The 24,504-nt window shown below is 40.8% G+C and overlaps 1 protein-coding gene across 4 annotated transcripts in view; it reads left to right on the forward strand.

The window, feature by feature from the left end:
* LOC144281191 (uncharacterized) overlaps nt 1–24,504 on the forward strand; it is a 388,757-nt gene that overhangs the window by 249,701 nt on the left and 114,552 nt on the right. The gene's annotated exons all lie outside the window — the stretch shown is intronic.

The raw sequence follows: 24,504 nt of genomic DNA on the forward strand, positions 1-24,504 counted from the left end.
TTATTTAAAATACAAAATCTCTATAAAATCAAAGCCATTAGTTGAATTATGGTATATTTGTTAATCAAGCATCAGATAATCATCAAAAACACATTAGAGTTTTTATTGATGTTGGCAAATGCTTCTGTTATATTATTACAGGTTAAAAAAGCCATGCCAGATTATATATAATTATGATCCAAATTATCTAAAATAAATTTTTCATAATAGAAAATGACATTCACCAAAACATGAATACGAGTTATCCGTGGCCATGGATTATGAGTTGTCATTATCATTTTCTTTGTATTTTCCAATGTTTTCCACCTTGTTTTGTTTTCTACAATAAGAGAGAAAGCTCTGAGCTCAAGGCCAAAGGACCCCCAACTAGCACATGATTATTGGTAAGGCCCTTCCTGTCTCATTGTTCTTCCTCACCTTTTGGTGAGAGGCTTTGAGTGGAGCATTCCTCCTATATTCCCTCCTGAAGAGAAAACACAACAAGCAACATGAGAGCTTGTGGGGTGAGAGGCTGAAGTAGGCACTGTACAGAAAATATCTGAAGTCTTGGTCTATCTGCAAAATGCATGTGAATTTTTTTTCATTCTATTTTATAAGATGGGTGTTGGTTTTAATATGACAATAAAACTGGTGTGTGGACCCTAAAAGTAGACCATTTTAAGAAACAAAGTTCTCAAGAGATTTCCAAGTTTTCCTAAAAGTTTTTAAACCCAAGTGACAACAAAGCCAAATGGTCCTCGGAAGAAAAAAAAAAAAAGTACGGCCGGCGACTGCATTATTTTCCACTTTGGACAATTGGATTTCAAACTGAAATAAAAGAGCAAGTGAAGTCTGCACACTTTCAGTGAAAAAAGTTGTCTAGGAGACTCAATTCCATGGGGTTAGTATTTAAAAACGAAGTGTAACGACCTATTTGGATCTTTAGCAAATGTTTTTAAATAATCCTACTGTGAGCCTCAGATGAAAAGAAGTTTTGCAAGGACCCAGAGTACGCTGGAGATGATGAACTTGTAGAAAAACAAAGTCCAGAGGAGTGTCTTTAATTGTGCGCTGTGAGATTTACTGGGGCCGGACAGGGGTCAGGCTTGGGGTCCTCCCTGTTCACAATCTATAAAAGATGATATAGACTGGTTAATTCTGCTGACAACACAGAGCTGAGGGAGGCATAGCCCTTCAATAACAACAACAACAAAAAACCCAGCCAAATTCAGAAGTGTTTGGGGCTGAAAGTTCTCGGAAATTAGCTGATGCTAGTTCATCAACACTCACATTTGGGGGAGAATGTGTGACCCTACAGAGTAAATGTAGAAGACCCACCAAAAGTTGTTTTTGGCACAAGAAAGAGGATTACATTAGTGTAACTTGAATTCCTGGATTGTTCTGGACAATGCCAAGATCTGGGACTCAATTCTAGATAAGGCAAGTTTCCCAGCCTCCTATTTTAGTCATGTCATAAAGAAAGTGTAGCAGTCTGGGACAGTGCACACACATTTTTAGTGGGTTGGAACACTTCACCTTTGCTTTACCTTTGGTAGGCTGGCCACAGAGCACGGGCTACTTAGGCCAATCACTGGCCTAAACAACCCAAGAAATCACGATACACGAGGATTCCAGATTGGTATTTCTTGAAGGTCTATGGAGGCTAAGCAGAAATACTATCTTCTCCTGAAGAAGGAATGGAATGAATCCAATTTATTTGCTGTTAAGTACTGAATTTGTTTCCCTAATACAGAGGGTGTAGGCATTTCTTACAGGAGGAAAGGCCATTGACACTCATAATTTTTTCTGTTCTTCCCACTGCTTTTTATTTTTTCCAAACAAAATATTTTGCTTGGGCTTAACTACATTTTGATATCTGGATACACCACCTGAGTTTGGATGATCTCATTCTCTGTTAAACTGTATTGTTGCACTGTATGAATAAAGCTAGAAAGTGAGGTTGCAAAGGTGCTATTTTGTTGGGGGTCAGGGTCTGGCTGTGGTCTTTGGAGTGAATTGTATAGGTAGGGAGCAGTCTGAAACCATTCGAATTAGCAAGATTTTAGGATCATGATTGGTAAAGTCACCACTGCATTTTAGGATTTAATGTGGAGAGTAAGATATATCAGGTTACAAAAGGTGCTAAATTATGAAGAAATGACCAACATAGAGGCTGATGGATGATAGCCACACAGCTGAGGAGAGCTTGTTAGTGGCCTGACACTCAAAGAGGAAGATATTCTCAAGGAGGGTAGGAAAGCAGTCCCCTAGAAGCCTTGTACGTCCAATAATTTATTCTATACCCCCTAGAACCAATATCTAGGGGTCACATGAACACAAGGAGCCATCACCAGAGGTCCGCAGGATTTCTGAGAGCCTGAGGAGTGGGAGGAAGAATACTTTCAGAGGAGCTTGAGGACTTCAGACTGGTCCTTCCTGGGAACACAGTGGGAAGCATTGGTTGCTGGTTAGTGAAAGGGACAAGGGAAAAGGCCACATTTCATGCAGATAATCACTGAGAAGAGACTGCCACACTGGGTGGTCCTAGAAAGCACGAGCAATTAGAGAAACGGAACCACTGGGACAGGAGGGAAGCAATGGGGCTTAGAGAAAATTAGCAAACCTTTTTAGCAGGTGATGCCCTTGGTTCTCTATAAAACTGGGCAATGGGATTTCCAGGTCAGGTGAAGTGCTTGATTTCTTTCTTTCTTTCAAGATTTTATTTATTTATTTATGACAGACACACACACACACACAGAGGCAGAGACACAGGCAGAGGGAGAAGCAGACTCCATGCAGGGAGCCTGACGTGGGACTCGATCCCAAGTCTCCAGGATCAGGCCCTGGGCCAAAGGCAGGCGCTAAACCACTGAGCCACCCGGGCTGCCTGAAGTGCTTGATTTCTAAACATGTCCTCCTTTAGATCATTGAATCCTCCTGTGAATTGATCTTGCCATCTGCATCTTGCTTTCTCTTCTAAGCAAAGCGGAGGAGGTTCACTCAAGTGATTTGAACACAAGTCTTACAAGATGTAGGGAATGCACACCATTTTGTGAGAGTGCTCTTCCTTTTCAAGCCGTTCTGAGTTCTGACAACATGCTAGAGGTGACGGCAAGGAAGTTGTAGCACTTGGAAGGCCTCAGAAGAGGGAGAAGGAGCTGACTCCAAGAGTAAAAGGTTGAATGATTGTCAGGCGGGGGGCCAAGGAAAAGGGGAGCACTTCTGCCAATTCTCCACTCCCCCACCACGCGCTCCAGCTTCCCATCTGCCGCCAAGACACATTTTATTTTTCTGACATGAAATATGTATATAATTCTAGCCTGATTTTTTAAAGCACAAGAGGGTTGATTCTGTTTATGCCTCCCTCCAACTCCCACCCAGTACAAACATTGGCCTCCAGCCTGGTGGTGACGACAGGATCTAACAAAACAGAATCCTAGAGCCAGAAAGTAGATGGCTAAGTAAATATACCCCCAAACACTGACATTTTAAGCTGAATAGGTGCGGTGATGGAGGGCTTGGATGAGGACCCATGGGAAAGATAACTGCATGGGAAGACTGACTTTTGGGTAGGAGGCTAATGCTATTCATCCAGTCCCAGCATTGGGACTTCAGGTGCCGTCTTCTGCATTTGGATCCTGGTGGTTGATCGCTTCTTGGCCTTTTGGCTAAGATCAAGTGGATCCTGGTGGTTGAAACAGGAAAAGGGTAGCTTCATTGAAATGGGATCTGTGTCAGGACATTTCATATATGTACCCAAATACATAGCTTGGCAACTTCATGAACAAATACGATTCAAGTAAGAAAGGAGGACTTAATGCAAATAAAAGGAATTGGGCAATTGAAAGTATGTGAGTCTGTGAGTTAATGTGCTAAATTATGGGGGGGGGGGGGCTTGTGGTGTGCCAAGGCACGTCCATTGGATAATGGGAGCCACCATGTTCTGCAACTTATCTCATTTCTTTTAATCCCCATGTGGTTACATGTCTGCTATGGGAAGAACATTAAAAAACATCACCCCCATTGCAATAGGCAGGGATCCATGGCATCAAAAATCTTGTATAATTTCTCCTTTATTAGGGTTCCTGAACAATTATTAAATTTCAACCTTTGTTTCATTCTTTCTATGAGAAGAGTGGTTCATTTTCTTTTTTTTTTTTTAAGATTTTACTTATTAATGGGAAAGAGAGAGAGAGAGAGAGAGGCAGAGACACAGGCAGAGGGAGAAGCAGGCTCCATGCAGGGAGCCCAACCTGGGACTCGATCCCAGGTCTTCAGGATCACACCCTAGGCTGAAGGCGGTGCTAAACTGCTGAGCCACCCGGAATGCCTCAGTGTTTCATTTTCTAGTATGTTCATTCCTAGCCTTCCTCGCTCAAAATATGTATTTTTAATGTGTTTTTGAATGAATACATCAATGATGATGATTGCTCACTCTCAATAGCTTGATTCTGAGGAACATAAAAGAAAAATGTATGAATTCAGCTTCATTTCTAATAATCATTCTACAATCTAAAAGAGCCCAAAACCAAAGCAAGACCTTCTTCTATGTGGTGGCTCCTTTATGTTGCTCCTTTACTTCCAGGTACTGAAGTGCAAAGGAGGGTCATTCTTATTGGTGTGATCAGTAGTTTCAGAGTAGGAAAAGACACCTGCTCTCTAGTGGCCCAGCTTAGATTTTGGCTAGGGAGGTATTTGACGTTTGGGGGAGCTATAGACGATGAAGTGTATGGATCATATTGGGGTGTGAATCAAGCTGAAGCTGATTCTTTAACTTTAAAATCATTGGACTTCAAATAATCCTATTTGATTATTTCTTCCAAAAGTAGGGAATATTAAAATAAAACTTGCAAAAATATCCTTGAAGGTGTTTTTTTTTTTTTTCTGGATTTCTCTTTCCCCCTCTGTCTCCCTTATCCCATAACTCTGTTAATGTCTCTGCTTGTCTTAGAATGGAGGCCTCAAGTATCTGTCACCAGTACTTTGATTGCCCAAGGTAAATTCAAGATCTGAAAAGAATCTTTCCATAGATTATAACTCAGATCAGCATTAGTCATCCTAAAACTCAATATCAAAAGACATGCACATGTGGGGAAATGCCTTTAACTAAGTTCTTTTTTAGTTAGAAAATGTTATTCTTAATAAAACTGGCTGGATGAATTTTGAGCATTTTTAATTCTTGGTTTTTGTCACCATGCCTACAGGATACACAGCCCCTCACTGGACTGCTCCCTGGCTAATCTTCTCCTCAGTTTTTGGCTTCTCTTCTATCTATGTTTAGACATCTGAGCTCATCGCCACACTCCCCTTTCTCCAACTATTGTTGGGCTCTTTCCCATGCCCTGGCCTGCAAGTTGGATAGCTATCCAGTAGGATTCTCACTACATTAAGATGGTATCTCAATAGCAACAGGGCTCTTCTCAGCCAGAACAAAAGGAGTATCTTCTATTCTTCTCAGCCAACATGAGGGATTTCTGGAGAATTGTAGCTGAATGTGAGATGGTTCTTTATCGGGCTGGATTATCTACCATCTTCCATTTTTTGTGATGTTCCCTTTTGAGATGCATTTTTCATATAACACCACATGTATCATTGCAGTTTTCATATTCCACAACTTGGAGGGGAGGCCCATTCACACAGACTTGAAGGAGAACCACATTTCCTTAAAGTTTGAAGTGCACAGCCCAATAGCTGTCTTGTGGCATGTATATTCTTAGACTCACTGTTTATTAGCACCGAAAGGGAGAGTATAAATAGTCTACTCCTAGTTTCACCTTACACAGGTGAGGAACTGAGGCCCAACAATGGAGAGTCTTATGCATTTTCATACAACTAGTTATTTGTCGAGTGATGTATGAATTTAAGTATTGACCCCATATCTCCTCACTATAATCCACATTTCAAGCTAATAGCACCTGGTGGGGGATAAACTTTTTTAAAATATATAAAGTTAGTTAAAGATAATTGTTTGATGAAATTTAAGACCTACGTTGACCAACACAGGTATATTCATTCCTTAAAAGCCATTGATAGTTGAACTCAAATTAAAATTTTATTCCAAAATTGCTCACATGAAGAAATGAATGCTGTTCTCTTTTGGGGGGTGGGAGGGGCAGAGGGATACACATAGAGAGAGAATCTAAGCAGGCTTTATGCTGGGCAGGGCTTGATCTCACTACCTTGAGATCATGACCTGAGCCAAAGTCAAAAGTCGGGACATTTAACTGACTGAGCCACCTAGATGCCCCTATATGAATGCTATTCTTAAAGAGGAATAATAATAGCATAAAATATAAAAGTATGAACTTATAACAAATACTAAAAAAAGACCCACAGTGATTACATAAAAAATGTCCAACCTTGGGCAAAACCTACTTTTCAGGTGCTGTTCACTAAATGGCATAAGATTTATCCTTGATAGCTAGTTTATTTATTAAAAGAGAGGGCTGCAAGCCCCTGTGCTAGGAAGAACACTGGGCTTGGAAGTAGAGGGCTGAGATCCCTAGAACTGACTATTCTTGACCTAGACAAGTTTATTCCCTTCTTGAGTTCTTGACTTACCAGGTTGTGAAAAGAGGATAGACTAGACTATCCCTATGGATTCTTACCATCTTTAATATTGTACAATTCATTTTCCTAGAATTAGGTATAAGGTAAAGACATATAAGTGTAGTAACAGGGGCCTCTGAAGAGTAAAAGAAAACTAGCCTAGGATATCTAACTTTCTGAACTGTTGCCTATATCTCCTTTTAATGGGATCATTCTGCTGTACTACTCCTAGGTATGATAGGTATTATATGATTCTCTCCTTACAGTCTACTAGATGGAGCTACAGTGAAATGTCCTGGTTCCTCCCTCCCATCACTATCTCTATTTTCTCGATCTTGGAATTTTCTCAGCCTTGAAGCCGCTTGTTGGCTCTGAGCTGGGGATTTGTTTATTTGGTGTTTTCCTTCATCTGAGAATTCTCATCCAGGACTCTCTGTTCTGTGTTCATAGGCCCTATTCTCTGTGCTCCCAGCCTTCTCACTGATTATTCACTTGCACGGTTTCCCTTCATGGCTCATCTTTTTCATTTGTTTCTTGATGCTCGTTTCAGTATATTTAAAATCAAGCCTGGTATTTCTGGAATCTTTCTAGCAAAACTTTGTTTATTTTTCCTTTCTTCTTTTTCTCCTTGTTTGATCATCTGTGCCTTTCCTATAGTTTGATTCCAGTAACAATTGCAGAAAATTTATCAGCACAGTTAAAAATGTTCCCATTTGTTTACTGGAAACTTACTTCTCGGGATCCCTGGGTGGCGCAGCGGTTTGGCGCCTGCCTTTGGCCCAGGGCGCGATCCTGGAGACCCAGGATCGAATCCCACATCAGGCTCCCGGTGCATGGAGCCTGCTTCTCCCTCTGCCTGTGTCTCTGCCTCTCTCTCTCTCTCTCTCTGTGACTATCATAAATAAATAAAAATTAAAAAAAAAATTTGGAAACTTACTTCTCGCTCAAGGTCTTCTTATTCTCAGAAGGTGTCCTCTTCCATGTAGTATCTCTTGGTTTCTGAAGCTTCCTCATAAACCAGAACAAAACATATCCCAATGTGGCAGGCAAAATTTTTGAAATGAACTCCTCCTCCCCTAAATGTCCTGACATAATTTTCCAAACTTGTGAATATAATGATATGTTTATGATTTTATGTTCTGCTGGATGGCACAGTTGTCCTTAAAATGGAGAGATCATCCAGGTGGACTTGATATAATCACATGAGTCTTTAAAAGCAGAGGGATGGATAGAGATTTGGAGTGTGAGGGCAGCTGCTATGAAGACGAAGGAGCCATATGGAAAGCAGGAGAGGGAATGTCAGTGGCCAGATGAGTCAATAAGGAGATGGAGACCTCTGTCCAACAACCAATAACCATAGGGAACTAAATCTGACCAACAACCTCAATGAGTTTGGAAGTAGATTCTTCCCCAGAGCCTCCATATGAGAGCCCCATCTGGCCCTATCTTGACTTCCTCTGGTGGGACCCCAAGCAGAGAACCCAATTACACTGTGCTCAGACCTCCGACCTACCAAAACTGTGACATAATCAATTAGTGTTGTTTTAGTTGGTAAATTTGTGGTAATTCGTTACAAACAATAGAAGAGTAATATTCTCAGCTGTTGTGCTGATTGGTGCTTCTCTCTTCCAGCTTCCTTATCCAGTACCTACAGAAGCAGGATCTTTGGGTTCGTTGAATTAAATCTGTTCAAACCATAAGTTTCTGAAATACAGATGTTAGAGGAAGCTTCTAATTAATACTTTAAATAATGTTAATTTATGGGATACAGGCTTCCAGTTATGGAATGAATAAGTCACAGGAATAAAAGGCATAGGATAGGGAAAGTAGTCAATAGTATTGTAACAATGTTGGGTGATGACAGATAGTAGCTACACTTGTGGAGAACAGAGCATAATGTATAGAGAAGTTGATGTTTTACACCTGAAACTAATGTTACATTGTGAGTCAACCAAACTCAAATAAAAAACTAATAAAAATAATAAAAATAATTTTTATTTAGAGTTGCAATATTACCATATATGAAGAGAACTGGGAGCAACCTGGCACAGAGTTTCTGTTACTCAGTTAGCAGTAACTGAAATTTCGAAATTAGCAAATTATACTCTAACCTCATTTAATGACACAGTGGAGGGAGGAGGAGTGTGGAAAGAGGTTGTCAAAGACATTGGACCAATGACATGAAAAACGAATCCCTTATTGCAATTTTAAAAGTAAATAAAAGAGTAAGAACACTGTGAAAGTAAAAGGAGGCTAGACTAGAAAAAAAATCAGAAATATTCTAGACAAGTTGATGGATTAACTCTGAGAATTTGATTCAAATCACTTATAAAATAGCCACTGCCTTTGGAGGTAAAGGGAATTAGGCTGGAGAGAAAAAAAACAAAAAACAAAAAACAAACCAAAACAAAACAAAACCCTATACATGTAGACGATCCCTGAGCATTATTCTGTGGTATGTTTTTTCTTTCTGCCTCACTACAAAGTGAGGGATAAACTAGGAAACTGTAGAGATAAATTTATTTTTATGCTGATGAATCTGTGAATATTAAACACAAGTTAACAGAAGAATAAGATTTTCTTTTAGAAGAATAAGATTAAAGATAAAAGAAAGTCAGCTGTAACAGATTTCCACATCAGATAGCCCTGAAGCTTTGAAACTCTCAAAATGATTTCACCTAAAAAAAAAGTCAATAAAATATAGATTCAAATGCCTTGTCCATGAATAAAATTGGAAATATTCAATTCGGAAAGCATCTTTAATGAAAAAGAAGATCTAGAGATGTCAAACAAAATCAGGTCTTAAATGTATCAATTTGGTGATTTTTAAGTGTTTTCATTTCTATATATCTGTCTCAGAATGGCATACCACTTGTGTATCAAAAATTGTCATTACATAAACAAAGTTATTTTTATAGAATAAAAGTATAAGAATGTGCCAGTGTAGCAACACTTGTGGCCTGTGTCTAGCAAGTACAACAAATAGTAGAAACCATCTATGAAACCAGGGACTTGAAAACTTCAGACTGAGAAAAATTAGGGATTGTGTTCAGACATTTCCCTACTATTGGACAAAGTCAAGCTGTGACAGCTTCTAAAAATAAATCTTTGGATGGCAGTCCTGTGTCGGTTCATTGGGGTGTATGATGAATGACAGCTCCTGAGATTGCTGGCTTGAGCTGGAGGCTTGGGAGGGGATGAGAGAGGACCACTGAGATCTGAAATATGAATACTAATGAGTCAGTTGAGGAGGGGAAGGGGGAGAAGGAGAGTATTCCAGGTAGAGAAAACAGAAAAGGAACTTAGGCAGCCCATGCTACTTCTTTATGGGGTCGGTGATGTTGCCAACCATGATGAAAATGACATTTTCCCATATTTCATAGGTTAAATGTCCATGGCTCTTCTTTCACAGTATTTTCACTTGATCTCTCACGGTATTTTCAAAACAGCTTGTTGAGCTTTATAAGGCAGGAATTTATTACCCCAGTTTTAAAAATGAAGAGATCAAAGTCTCAAGGGAATGAAGTGGCTATTCTTAATCATAACTGACCACCTGACACAAGCTGTAGGCAGAAATGTCACCATGAGTGTGTTATTTACATATATTTTACAATTTTTGCATTTTACATGTAAATTTATTTAACTGACACCACTAGGTGTTATCATTAAAATGATCTCCATTTGGAAGTAAAGAAAGGGACATCAGAGGATTTACATATTTATCCCAAATCAGCTGGTAACTATGAGAACTAACCTCCATTGCCTACCTTGCCCCTTAGCTGGAACGATGAAAGACCTATTTGAGGAATAGAGCAAGCCCTAAATAATTCTCATCTTCTTGAGTTAGTCACATGGACAAATCAAGACAACTTAAATCTGTTCCACTGTAGGCTTCCTTCCTACATCACCATGTAGCTTCATTGGAAGCTGCCTATGATTCACTGTGGCAAACATCAAGGTATTATCTCATTTGTCCTGTGTATATTTCAATGGTTAACAGCCATTGGTGAACATTTGCTAATAGAATATTAAATATACATCTGCTTATTGTGTTAAAGGAGAGTTCCTTAAATTTTTTTTTTTTTTTTTTTGGAGAAGATAAGAGAAATAAGAGAAAGCTTGACAGATGATGGGGGAAATAGGGAAGGGGGAGCATGGGGGATGATGGTTCCAGGAATATGGAGAAACTTGGAAGAATGCCCAGAATTTGGAGTGGGAGCTAGGGAGGGAGACACAGGGAAAATAGGGAGGCGATAAAGACAGCCTCAAAGTGTAAGGAGGCCTTGAATGTCAGGACAGGAAGTTTGAAATTGATGATGGAGGTGTGGAGGAGACAGAAGAGACATGCAGAGAAGCGGGGAGTGATGCTGTCTTGGGAGCCTGGGAGGCCTGCCATGGGGATAGGGAGGCTGGGACTTCGGGGAAGGAAGGATTGCAAGGGGAGGGAGAATTTCCAACTCTCATGTGCCTCACAGATACATTAAAAAAAAAAAAAAAAGCACAATGAGGACTATAATGAGGAAATAAATGTCATAAAAATGTTTGATAGCAGATGGGACATTGAAACATGAAGAAATGCCAATAATCTCCAGCCAAGAGCAATAAGAGAAAGAGTTTGGTCTAGCTGACCTCGAAATTCTGTTCCAACCTTGCAGAGTCTGTAATTCTATGCTTTGGTTCAATTTATTGAATTCCACTTGCATTTATTTGCCAGCTACCGCCTATGTAGAAAACACGATGCAGTATGCGGTAGTGAAGGGCAGGGTGGGAAGGGGATATGAGATTGACTGTAATCCCTCCTCTGAAGGAGATGTGTGTGTCCTTGAGAGAAGATCTTGTAAACTGTAATGAGTAAATAAGCTCAGAAGATTATACATGCAATGGAAGCCCAGAAGGGAAGGTAGACAAACTTAGTCATCTATGAATGTGATGATTTTAGGGACTGGCAGACAAAAGTGAAGCCACTTATCAGGCGGAGGTAAAATTTGTCTAAGAGGGGTAAGAAAAGTGCTCTGAGAATGATAATTTTGGAGGCAGAATTTTAAGATGATTCCTAATGAAATGCACTCGTGTATAATTCCCTGTCCTTGAGTGCAGATGGGACCTGTGACATGCTTCTAGCCAATAAGACTGTCAGAGGTGATGGATGCCACTCCTGATCGGATTATGTTATATGGTAAATAAGGTAATAATCATGCATTTGAAGAAGTGAGTTGCCATTTGAGGTATGTCTGCTTCATAAGGAAATTTGGGGCCTCAAGGAGCTGAGAGAAATTTCCCAGTCGTTACTCAACAAGAGAGCAAGACTTCAAAGGACTGCAGTCTGCCAACAAACAGGTGAGTTGGAAAAGGGCCCTGAACTCCAGAAAGGTAAACAGCGTGGAGAACAGGAGACTATAGTCTTATGGGACCCTGAGCACAGGATCCAGCTGAGGCATGTCTGGATTCCAGACCAACAGAAATGATGACACAATAAAAGGTTGTTCTTTATTTATTATTTTTTAAAAAGATTTATTTATTTGAGAGAGAGTAGCAGAGGAGGGGCAGAGGGAGAGTCTTTAAGCAGACTGTGCTGAATGTGGAGCCTGAAGCAGGGCTTGATCTCATGACCTTAAGATCATGAACCAAGCCAAAACTAAGAGTTACATGGTTAACTGACTACATAACCCAGAGACCCCAAGGGATGTTCTTTAAATTACGAAGTCTATGGTAATTTGTTATACAGTGATAGAAAACTAATAGTATAAACAGTGATGTCTGGTTGAAGCTCTGAGTACATGTTGAGGGTCAGTGGGAGAAAAGGCTCAAAAGATTATTTGGGACTAGACAATTTAGTCTGGTCCAAGTTAGAATCTATGTAATGAATAGAACCTGACTCAAATGAGAACTAAATTAAATTCCAGTGGGTAGGACAGTGTTGGGGGAGACTGTGAACTGCCGTATTCTGTGGTAATCATAGAGGTGTGGTTTGGGGAATAGGTGGAGGAGTAAGCCTAGAGAAGCAGGTAGCAACCAACCCCATTCTATCTTTCCAGCACTTGCCTGGCATGTGGCTGTAGTTTGCAGCCATTGGGATGACTTACTCTGTGGCTATACCATTCTCTTCCAAGTTCCCAATGTATGCGTCAAATCACTATGTTGTTCACACAAAATTAATATAGTATGTCAAATATATGTCAATTAAAAAAAAGCCTGAGCATGTGCCATTAGAAGGCACAAGGCAAGAGTGAATTATGGCTAGACAAAACTGCCATGGAATCCCAGAAATAGGAGGTGGGTGGAAGCCTTAAATACATCTCTCCTAATCTACTTATCTAATGAGTGGAGTTAGTAATTCTACTAACAAATCACTGGCTACCATAGAAAGACTGGATTGTTAGACCTTGTCAATCATGAGAAGACTCTGTTAATCTGAGCTGTAATTTCATAGAATCATGATTATCAGAGAAGAGAGGTACCTTTACAATTATTGAAAGGTGAAAAAATGAAGACCCAAAGAGGAGAGAGTAATTGTCCGATCTCCCAGAGTCACTCCATGATAGACCAGATATAACCTGCACCCCTTCTACCGCCAGCCACTCAGGTGTGGGACAGACAAATGAAGGGGGAAGGGCTCATTTAAAAATGTCAACTATTAGGAATGAAAAGTGGCCGACTTTACCTTCTGAATTTATATACAAACCTAATAATTGCCCGAGCACTGCCATGGCTACTAGATAGAGCACCACGTTTGGGATGAGTACATTCACGTCTCTGCCATCTCTTCTTGACTACTTCTACACCCATTTATTTGTTTTATATGTGCTTATTGCATAACTTCCTCCCTTTCCCTTTAGAAAAGCACTGCTAACAGGCTCAATAAGTATTGGGAGAAGAAAAAAGAAAGGTTGCATATAATGTTAAGCCTAAGATTTTTTTTTCCTGACTCATTAACATTAAAAGTACTTTATCAAGCTGTGTGTGCACCCAGACATATTTTCCTGGATTGGAATGCTGCAGCCAGTCCAGTCCTACAGCCACCCACCCGTTAAGCATAGACTGATGTCCTGGAAGGAGGTCAGTGACTATCTCAAAATGAAGTCCCTATAGCCAGGATGGCTGAGTGGAGCGCTTTGTAGAGTCTGTCGAAGGCCTCACCTTATAGGAAATGACAAATAGCCACTCTCTAATAGCAGAATTGCCCCTGGGAGGCATTCCTGGGAAAGAGCATAAAACCACAATCAAATGACCATGCTGCTTCCCATGTTAAGTACACAGTGAGTGGTTCACGTGTGGGCTTTGGACAGAAGTCTAAAGCTCCAGATAGATGATTGGGCTGCTGGCGCCCCTAATGACTTCACCGGCCTTGACATGTGAGGAAGCAGGACATGTACCCATTAGAGGCAAATTTTTATTAGAGTGGCCATTCCAGGGATTATTAGCAACTTGTAAAGAATGTAATTACCACTTAAGCTGTATTCAGCTGGATACATTTTAACTCTAATTGAAAACAAATGTATGCTTCACTGTATGGTTGGTTAAGCCCCACGATTGTGACTGTTATCTTATTATTTGCTATTAATTAAAACAGCATGTGCTGGGATTTATTTGCAATTATGCAGTTGCAATTTGATGAAGGCTCAAAACAGACGTCTCTGTTTAGTGTTTGCTTTCCGGCAACCAGCTCAACGTGAGCCACCGTGATTTTTGCCATGAACTTTTCAGATCCACGGAAATGATGAGATGAGATGTAGGTGCACTTTTGTTTCCATTCTTTCTAAAGAATATTTTAAGCTCATCGAGCTCTTCCTTACTCTTACAGGGCAGGAAGGCCAGTGATGGCTATAGCCAGCTGAACATTTTAATCTTGATGACTTTCAGAAGAAATCGGTTTCCTGCTTCTTTTGATCATTAAGAGGAGTGTTTAGGGTTTTGAGCTCCTTTAATGTTGTGTCTGTTTTTAACCACATGCAACTGTCAGGGACCTCATAGTATTTTATTTATTTTTTTATCTTAGATTGTATGTTTCATCCCAATGTGCTGGTAAATTTGATTTTAGGAGAATTTGATCTAAGTACGTAACTTGCCTTCTGGGACTGCATTTCAAGGCCGAGATTTGAAAATGAGAGACCTGGCTCTACCTCCCTAGTTGCTGTGATATCAGGAAGTGACTTCATATCTCTGGACTTGAGTTTTGCCATCCGTAAAACCGGGGTAACGAACCTGATCTTATCTACGTAGTGGGGATATATTGAGACCACAGGAGATGACAGCAGTGGAAGGGCTTTAAATCTGTAATGAATATTCCAGAGGTCAGGATCATAATGATGAGAGTCTTCTTCTCGCTACAGACCCATGAGGTTGGTCTCCACTGAATGCAACAAGGTCTCTGCACTTATCAGATGCTCGATAATGTTTTCTGAAATGCAGCCATGGTTTTGTGGTGTGCTCTTTAAAGGTCATCATGATGATTTAGGACAGGCACACAGAAAAGACTCTCAACCCCAGATGAGGAGATTTGTGTAGTTTGAAGGCAAGTGCCCAATCTTTGAGATGATGAGCTGCTGGAACACCTTCTGTAGAGCACTCTCCAAGGGTTGTTTTCCACTTGCTCTTCCACTGGCTCTCCTTGATCCTCCTTCCGTGACCAGCTAAGGGTTTCTCTCTGGGCATCATCCTGTTTTATGTCCCTTGTCATCATCATCCTTGTTGTCAATTTAAGATATATTACTGAGCTTCCAGATGCTTAGCTAAACCCAAGCTTACCTCATCCATTGTATGTTCCAACAACTATACAATATGGTAATGGGAGATGTTAGCCCAAGGAGAAGTGCCTGGAAGAATGACAGGCCAAGCTACAGAGAGGACAGAGCTCTGGATTCTAAATTCTATATAAAGGCTCTATAATAAGGCTCTGATGGAGATGGGGGATATTTGATTCCAAGGAAATGCACCTGAGGAAATCAAGGCTACTTAAAGATCAAGTTGTGCAAGAATCACCATTTATAAAGCAATTACCAAATAAACAGGCATACAAATCTGGCCCTCGTCTACCTGTCAGATCTGGCCCTTGTCTACCTTCCCGCCTTGGTTTATCAGCCACTATTACCATAATTTACTCACTAGATACATTTACTTTGCATTTGAACCACCTGAAACTTCCCCATGCTCTGGATATGCAATGTTTTTAGGCCTTTGTATCTTTTCACATGCTGTTTTTTTTTTTTTTTTTTTTTTTTTGCCTCTGCCTGGAATATCTCTCTCCTATCTCCACCTCAGGGGTGGTGGTATAATTGTAGGTCTGCCTCCTTCCCATGAGTCCCTTGAGAGCCAGAGCTCATCTTATTTGTTTCTATATTTTTAAAACTCAGGTGCTGGCACAGAGTGTGCATTGACTGAATATATATAGAGATCACTGGTGTTCAATAGAACTTTCCGTGATGATGGGAATGTTCTATATCTGTGTTGTCCAATCCAATAACCGCAAACCATGGGAATCAAATCAAGTAAGAGAGGATGAACTGCTTTGCCTCGGCTGCAGAAGCTGTCCGAATACAAGACAATGCTATAAGGCCCCTTTTCTGGGTGGAGTCATCTTGCCTTTGGCACAATCATTCCTACAAGGCCAGGGAAGGTACAGGGCAGCCAGGGAGACAGAGCATGTCTGGGTCGGGGAAGAAAAAGAGCACTGCAGGGTCACCAGCTGGAACAAACAGAAACTGAACACAGCTGGAGGTCATGCTACATGCTTTCCAGATGCCTCCCTGGAACCGGTTCCTATTATATCTCTGCAAAGGAGGTGCTTGAAATAAAAGTGAAATCACCACGGCTCCATGGATATTTAAGTATGGCTCTCTAGAACCATAGTGTCCATGCTGGGGGGTACGTCAGTAGTCATCACCCCACGGGGGTCCCTATGGCTTCAAAAAAAACCCAGGAGTCTCCTGAACTAGAAGTAAACATTGCGCATATAAGTATTTTCCAGAAAGATGGCTTTCAGCATTCAAAAACATTTCTATGAGATTTATAAATCAAAAAGAATTTGGAACTGCTGTTAAATTTCATATCTCACCTACCGGGTCCTGTGGGAAGAACGTGAGGCTCAGAGGGCAAAAATGTCCTTTCCCAGTTCTTGCACTGAGTCAATAGGCCGTCAAAGGTGGGAGAGAAGGGACCAAGGATACAGCTTATAGTTACTCATTAGAGACCCTGTCCCATTTGCCTGGTGATCATGAGCACCTTTGGAAGTAGTGGTTCTACCTCATATTCACCTATTATGTTGACATCTACTTTTATTTTTTTTTCAGTCTTCACAATATATCATGAGAAACTTTCTTATGCCTAGGTGAATACTGGAGCTAAGGTCAGACCTTCATGATTCCTAGTGGCCACTGGAAACCGTAGACGTAGCAGAAGTGATCTGTGCATACTTGCACAAACCAAATATTTGTGGACTAAAAAAATTGTGTGTTTTCCACATATGTATGAGAATCTTAAAAGAAATGTACACTCTGTTGGCATAAACAAAATCCATACACACAAAAATAAAACAACTTCAACTGGGGCTGTGAGCTTTGAAATCTTTTCATGCTACAGGAGCTCTCATATTCACAGGGGTATGAACCACTGAGGTAGGTCTACTGCATTTCCCTGGGTTTAGCAATCCTGAGGAATGAAGTTCAAATTGATATGTTCTTAATGAAATTATTGTTTCAAATGCTTTCTGTATTCTCCAAATCAAAGATAGCTACTTGTGTTTCTCAGGTGTGGAGGGACCCCATTCTATAGCAAGGGTTCCTGATTCTGTAAGGCCTCCCCTACTTCACTGAGGCTCCTGCCACTTGGAAGAAGCACCTGGGATTCTGATTTTAGGATGGTAGGGTACAGGTTCTATCATTTTTAGGGACATTGGCCTCATCATTGGGCAGATGGGTTAGGGTTAGGGTATCTTCATCAAAATTGATCATCAAAATTAGGAATGATGGGTAAAACTGTGTATTCTGATGGGAAGGTGGCCCGGGGTTGTTTGGATCACACACTGCCAATTGAGTGGCAGACATACTGTCTCGTCCAAGGTCCCAGAAGGAAACATGGCGAGTGCAGTCTGCCTGACTTACTTACAATGAAGATGCCATTTATTATGCCCTCTGCTTTGTTTATTCTAACTGGGGCTTCACAAAAAGAAAAATTAGCTTATGGGTTGTAGAGTTATGAACATTTAAAACGTACACTTTGGGAGAGACCAGTTGTTTCACATCATAGTTTTTCCCCTACAGACTTCAATTAAATTCTAGGCCAAGAAAGACCCAAGGGAATAGGACCACACACTGTACTTTAAACTGTGTTTGAGGAGATGATGGATTGTGCCCTCACAGTAGCCAGATTTTTAAAGAATGCTCCCTACCCCATCCCCCTCACCCCCGCCCAAGACATTTCCACTCAGTGTTGTTTGTTTAGACATCTACAGACAGGCACCCCATTCAGAAAGTAGAGCACAGAGGGCCTTCTTCTGCCTAAGTGTCTCAGAAGCAGATGGACAAGTGGCCCTGGTCCTTCTCTCTGAGGCATATGACGTATGTCCCCATGAAGGCCATGAGGTTGCTCACCAAAAGGATGCTCCCTGAAGGAAGTGAATATAAGCAGGGAACCTTTTTGATTGTTCCCTGTTACAAGGAAGTAGGCTCACTGAAGAAACACATTGACATCTTGCCAAGGGCTTATTAGTAGAACTGAGTGGCTCAAATACACCAGTTCTTCTCCTCAATCAAGCTTGGCAGTGTTTACACCCTCCCAGAGTTGGTGTAGGTTCCAGTGCTCTCTACCCTTCCCTCTACCAATGGTCAATGCCAGTAGCCTCACCATCCCTTTACTTCTCTGCTATGAGGTCACTCCCTCTCATATCTCCTATCAAGGTTCCTTCAGTCATCCATCTCTCATCACAGATGGGTTTACAGATTTTTCCTTCCCCAGAAGGTAGTTGTGACTGATATGTGGGGCACAATCTTAGGTATTTTGATTGCTGATGAGAGAAGTGAAAAGATGATGCTATCAAGGTGAGAAAAATGATGGGAAATGAGGATGAGAACTTTCTGTTATTGGGCTGATTTAGGATTCATAAGGAAGAGTCCTGGCTTGAGTCCAGCTCAAGGTGTAAGAATTTACCAGGACCCCACATGATTGGAGTTGAGAGTGAATGTGGAAAACCGGTAGGATTTCACATTGTGGGATTTTCTGTGAGAGTGACTTGCTCTTTAGCTGCTGGGTGTTTGGAATAGATGACTGCAGACCCACTCCTTTCTAAGGCAGGTGTTCATAATACCTTGATTTCAGATATACCCTGTTTGTGATGTACTCCTGGAAAGAAAGAGAAGAAGGTTACAAAGTTTACACAGTTTCTTAAGAAAGAGACTAGATTTGGAGGTCTGGAATGATATGGTTTGGATGAAAAGATTGAAGAATGTCATAAATGCCAGGAAAACCTAGAAAATGAGACTTCTACAGATGCCCTAAAGATCTCTCAGCCCAGCAAAGCTGGCTGATAACTGGTATCTCCTTATCAACAGAGGAGGTCTTCCTGGAACTAATTCAGAAAATAGTTCATAGTGGACCAGTTGCTTTTAACAATGGGATGGTGAGGATTTTTCAACATAGGCTGAAATTTTACAGAGAATATTTCTGGGTGTTGGTTTCCAAAAATGGATGATTATTTCAGTTGGTGAGAATTTGGTGAACACCTAAGTGGACAGTAACCCAAATGTGAAAGCAGACTTGGTTCCGAGTGGAGGCCCACCCAGGCTCAGATGGCTTCTGGAGAGCAAAGCTGGCAACTGAATTGAAAGGGAATCTAGCACAACAGTGTCTTTTAAACAAAGTCCTTGAAAAGAAATAGAAAATAAGCTACAATAATAGCAGTGGAAACATACATTTTAGGTTTTATAAAGAAATAGTTTTTATGAAGATCCTAGAAGGTGAAAACATTTAAAAAACACACTGAATTTGTTTGGTTGCTTTTCCTCATTTTGGAATGAAAGAAATTTAAAGAAGGCAAAGGAAAAATTGGATGAGACCCTAACTTCTTAATTCCAAGTCTAGAGTTGTTTTCTTTCCCCACTTAACCATCACTTTCTTCTCACCTTCTTGAGCTTCCCTTAATAGCTTTTCGTTTATTGTGCAGAAACTCTGAAAAGGCCAGGATAAAGTATAGAGGAAGTCATCGTTTGGCTGCATGTGGGCATCTGGGCTCCTCACTCTCTCAAATGGAATCATGGCTGTTTTTGATAGGTGGCATGCTATGATAGTACAGAAGGTGTCTAGATTACTAAAAAAAATTCTAGTTAAATCTGGTCACTTCCCCATAGAGTTATATTTTCAACATGTATTTTTCCATAGGAACAATTATAAGACTATGGTTTCATCCCTTCTTCCCCCTACTCCAGGTGGCTGTGTCTCTCCCTACATATGTAAAGAATAGGACAGTGCCTATGATATACTGGTACCTGGCCCCCATGCAGACCATGAGGGGAGAAAGGCAATGGTGCTTCAGGGAATCATGGGGTAGAGGCTCAGCAGAAGAGAACAGGAAGTCTAAGATAAAGGACAGGGATAAAGGATCAGCCTTGGGTAGTGCCAGGGTTTTAGGTGTCAGGGTAGGAGATCACAAGAAACTCCTCTCAGAAACCCTCTTTTCTGATCCTATCAGAGTCATGAGATTTTTATTATCACATTGGACCCTGAGATAAAATTCTTGCACCAGGAAGAGAGGAATGACAATTTTATCAGTCATTAATTTTGCTAAGCACATTTGGGTTTTATTCCTAAAGACTGAATGGAAAAACAGCTGTTAAGTGGACTTTTTTTTTTTTTAATCAGCAGACTCATATATGCTGTCAGTTCTCAACTTTCTGTTCTCACATGAGTGTCGAATTTATGTTGATTTCTGCAAAAGACAGATCATCCTCCTGAAGGCTTTTGCTCACTAGGAGTTATAAACTACCAATCTAAGGCAAAGGTTGGACAAATGGGTAAAATGAGGAATGTAAAATAGAGACAATCTGTTAGGAATCTTTGCTGTCAATGGTTCTTGGTTTGGAAGTCCTTCAGGGAACTCTTGTAGTGGCTGGTCTTGAACACCCTCAGTGACTCCCATGGTGGCTTGTACTTCTGTACTTACACTGACCTTGGTTCCAGCAGTGAGACCTAAAAATACTTGCATTTTCCAGGATTCTCTTCCATAAGAGCAAAGAAAAGCTGTCTTGCTTTCACTCACATGTTCCTTCTTATTTTATCCCTAGTCAAGACCTCTAGATAATTCTGGCAATTGTAGGTTACCTCAGAATGTGACTGTTTTCCGCTTGGTTTCTGGATCAGATCCAGGTGATGTTTGTGGAGGATCCTTTCCATTCTCATACTGGGCTATCATGGAATTCACAAAGTGGGGATGCCTGGGTCCTAATAATGTTATGTCAAGGAAGGGAAAAATAGCGTTGGTATGTATTTACCAAATATTAATTTATTTAAATAGGGCTAAGTGTTGGAAATAGAAAGAACTAGGTAGTCCCTGCTATCGAGAGGTCCACAGTGCGGTGGGAGAGCAGACATATAAATAGATGATCACAAAACTGGTATGGTGCTAGCAGACAGGTATGCATGGAGAATAATGGTAGTGTAGAGAATAAAGTCATCTCCCTTACGAGTAGTAATGAGACAGTTGAGACCTCAGTTGAATTATAAAAAATGATCTAGGGTTCACCAAGGCAGGAAACAGGTAAAAAAAACTACAGTCAGAAAACACAGCATATACATATGCAGAAATGGATGTTATGGCTAATCTACCACTATAATTCAAGTGGGATAATATGAAGATTATATTTCCCTCTAAAATCACTGCAATTTCCCTTCCACTTATTGGATTTGTTTGTTTTGAGTAAAAAAGGTATATATGGGAGAGAGAGAGAGAGAGAGAAGGAGAGAGAGAGAGAGAGAGAGAGAGAGAAAATGAGAGAAATAGGATCAATTTGCTGGACCATTGCTTGTATTACCACCACATAGAACAAAGATGGAAAGAATCTCCTTCAAAATCTTTGATTTGTGCAAATACCCAGTAACTTCCTATTGCTGAAATTGTGAAACTGGACCTGAAATGGAACCTTCTTAATCAAGCCCTAGTCATTGGATCAGAACCCTTCATGGACTCCCAGAGACGACCTAGCTCAGGATTCATTCCTTCAGTCTTCTCTGTGCTGGTGAGATATCTCAGAATGGAGTTCTGTGATCTGAAAAGCATATAAGCATGGGCGTTGTCCCATGAGTTACTACAAGTACATGAGCTGTGGGAAAGGTGTTCCTACAGGGTGGATGCCATTGACTCCATGAAGCTCCCAGAGGATGCAAATTTCTTGGCCCGCAAAGTTTGGTAGAGGGCCCAAATCCTTCAGTAGCTGTCCACAGAAAGACTCGTTTTTGAGGAATAGGCCCTGGATAAGACAAAATTTATGGACAGCGAAGCAGCACCAAGGAAGGACCTGGCCTCTTCTTTGATACTGGACTCAAACTCCCCTGGGAAGCCTGCCTGACTATGGCTGTCAGAGATTGTGTCCAACTTCTAATTCGAAAGGAGCAGCAGAGAGCCAACTGCAGGTGTGGGCATGCCCCTTCCTTCACCCACAGACCTTCTGGAGTAGGCTGTGCTTTCTGAGAAAAGCCTAATGAAAAGGATCAAGCTCACCCAGAGGCCCTGCTGTGCAGGAAGATTGCTTCCAAGAAGCGATTCATTTTTAGTTTAACAACTGTGCATTTGGTCCCCACACAATTTATCTTCATGCAAAATCACATACCTGTGTGCCAGATGTGCACAGCTGTATGTGAGCAACTGCTGATCTATCTGGATCGCATGCCAAGTGCCTGTTTCTTTAAATTAGGGTGGGTTGGGATTAGGGCTGTGTGAAAATGTCATTTTGAAACCAGAAACCAAGCAAGCCCTGGCTACATGGGGGTTTGAGCATAGCATGATGATGAACCAAGGTTGAATTAGTCTTTTCCAGGACCCCCCAGAACCTCCCCCTTTCATGACCTCTGAAATTCAGCTGTATACTGGGTCTGCAGAGGTTAGGCTATCTGGAGACTTGGTCCTGCCAAAGCGTGCGGCCCTTGTAAATGCTTGTGGTAAAACTGCAAAACCTCTGCCCAGCCCTCGGGAGCTTCTGGAGCAGAATAGAACTTGACATTTTTAGTTTGTGTTTCAGTTTTTACCCTCTGGCCTCAGAAGAAGCAAGACCACAAAATACTCAATGGTTCTAGAAGTAGGGCTATCTACAGAAGAGTCAGGGATGGGGGCGAGGAGAGGGCTTTCCCCCCGAGAAGCCCAGGGCAGCACTGGCACATGTGCTTTCTCCTTTAGACTTGCTTGTCTCTCTTTCCACGGCCAAAAAGTCACCATTAAAAAGATTCAGACATTGTTTTATCATCCTATGACTGTTTTATTGAGTTTTCACTAATGCCAGCCATGTGCCAGGCACTGATAGGAGGTAAAGTCCTGGGCACTTAATAAGTGTTCAAGTGGTAGCTGTTGATGGGATTATTGAAGATTTACCATTTTTTTCCCAATTATTTTGGTGACCTATCAGATGCCAGGTTACCATGCAGAAAGTCTCTTGTTAATTCTCACAAGTCCATGAGTCAGGCATTATTATTCCTATATTACTAATAGGAAAACTGAGGTCAGAGAGATTATAGAACTCACTCAAAAATTGCATTATTTCCTACATGGTGGAGCCAGAGTAAAGACTCAGCTGAGTCTGATTTCAAATTCCATTTTCTTTCTACCATGCTGCTGTCATTCCCTCTGCCTCATGGCTGCTAATGGAGCCCAAGGAGAGGGCAAGTGTCTCTGTCTAGGAGTGTATTGCATTTGCTCCTCCTGACCATGCCACTATCATTGTACCTGGACAGAGACCCACAGTGTGACCTCCTATTTATCACATATCTCAGTTCCATTCTGGTTCTCCCATGGACAGGCACTGATAAGTCAGCCCATGATACACAGGCTCAATTTGCATTTCAGCAAAATTCTCTAAAAACAATAACCAGATGCAATTTAACTCACATTGTGTCCACATAAGGAATCCATTCCAAGAAAAGTCAGAGGATGCACTATGATGCTCAGTCAGATGAATGACTCCACTCTTCCCTGGGCTCATTTTAGAACTCAAAGAAGAAATAACATCTAGATTAATTTTAGAGTTCAGTCTTTGAATCCGGTCTCAGGAAGAATGCAGATATAATTTAGTCTTATAATGATGAACCCTTAGATCACAGATCACTTGTGGGTAGTGGCTCCTTCTAGACACCTGCTGTACTCAAAGCAATTTCCTCTTTTTAGTTTTGAGAACTATTTCAGACTTTGCTTTCTTCCAAGCTACTTAGAAGAACCAGGCCACCATCCTGGGAGTAAAACAGGATCCTCCAAGAATTACATCATTTATTTTTCAACAAAGATTAATTTAATTTGGTTTAGTTTAACAAGAGTGTATGATCATATATTTGATAACCAAATAGATGCCTTGACGTAAATTTCAGTCCTGGTTTAGCTCTCTTCCAGTGAGAAAAACAAAGACTCTCAAAGGTAATTGGTATACCACCTCTCCAAGGGGGGAGAAAAGGGTAGGCTTTCCATTTTCTCAAACATAAAACTTAAAATCCACATATAATAATAAACAAATGGTTTAAGGCATTTTATGTCATAAATGTGCTGCCATTATTTAGTTATGAATTTTCAGGTTCAGGAATTATGCTAAAACCCAAGGGTCATTATGGAATGTCTGTATATTTGATTTCCAAAGCTCCAGATAGGTTTTAATGTGTTCAGTGTTATACCACTGCACTCCCTGAGCTATTTCTGTATCCTCAGGGACATGTCCTAATAACAGGCCTCCGTGTCTTCTGCTTAGTGAAAAGTGTGAATAATAGCTCCAAAAAGAATATATATATACATATATACAC

Source organism: Canis aureus, chromosome 12 (genome assembly GCF_053574225.1).
Source record: "Canis aureus isolate CA01 chromosome 12, VMU_Caureus_v.1.0, whole genome shotgun sequence".
NCBI lineage: Eukaryota > Metazoa > Chordata > Mammalia > Carnivora > Canidae > Canis > Canis aureus.